Genomic DNA, 558 nt, shown 5'->3' on the forward strand with positions numbered 1-558 from the left:
TTCAATCTTCATCACTGAGTACCTCAAGTCATCCTCACTTTCAGCAAGCAAAGTTGTGTTGTCAGTGTATCACAGATTGTTAATGATTCTTCCACCAATCTTGATGCCATGTTCTTCTTCATATAGTCCAACTTCTCAGATTATTTGCTCAGCATACAGATTGAAAAACTATGGGGAAAAGATACAACCCTAACACACTCCCTTCTTGATTTTAAACCATGCAGTGTCCCCTTGTTCTGTTCGAAAAACAGCCTCCTGGTCAATGTACAGATTCCTCATGAGCATGTCAAGTGTTCTGGAATTCCTATTCTTCTCAGCGTCATCCACAATTTGTTATGATCTACACAATCAAATGCTTTTGCACAGTCAACAAAACACAAGTAAACATCTTTCTGGTATTCTTTGCTTTGAGCCAGGATCCATCTGACAGCAGCTATGATATCCCTTGTTCCACGTCCTCTTCTGCAGCCAATGCCTTAACCACTACACCACCAGAGCTCCTTCTTAATAAGACCAGTGCCTAGAAATTGAGTTTAAAAAGAAGGAAAACAATAACCT

This window comes from Orycteropus afer, unplaced genomic scaffold, assembly GCF_000298275.1.
Source record: "Orycteropus afer afer isolate SDZICR_OR568_19922 unplaced genomic scaffold, OryAfe1.0 scaffold00171, whole genome shotgun sequence".
NCBI classification, from domain to species: domain Eukaryota; kingdom Metazoa; phylum Chordata; class Mammalia; order Tubulidentata; family Orycteropodidae; genus Orycteropus; species Orycteropus afer.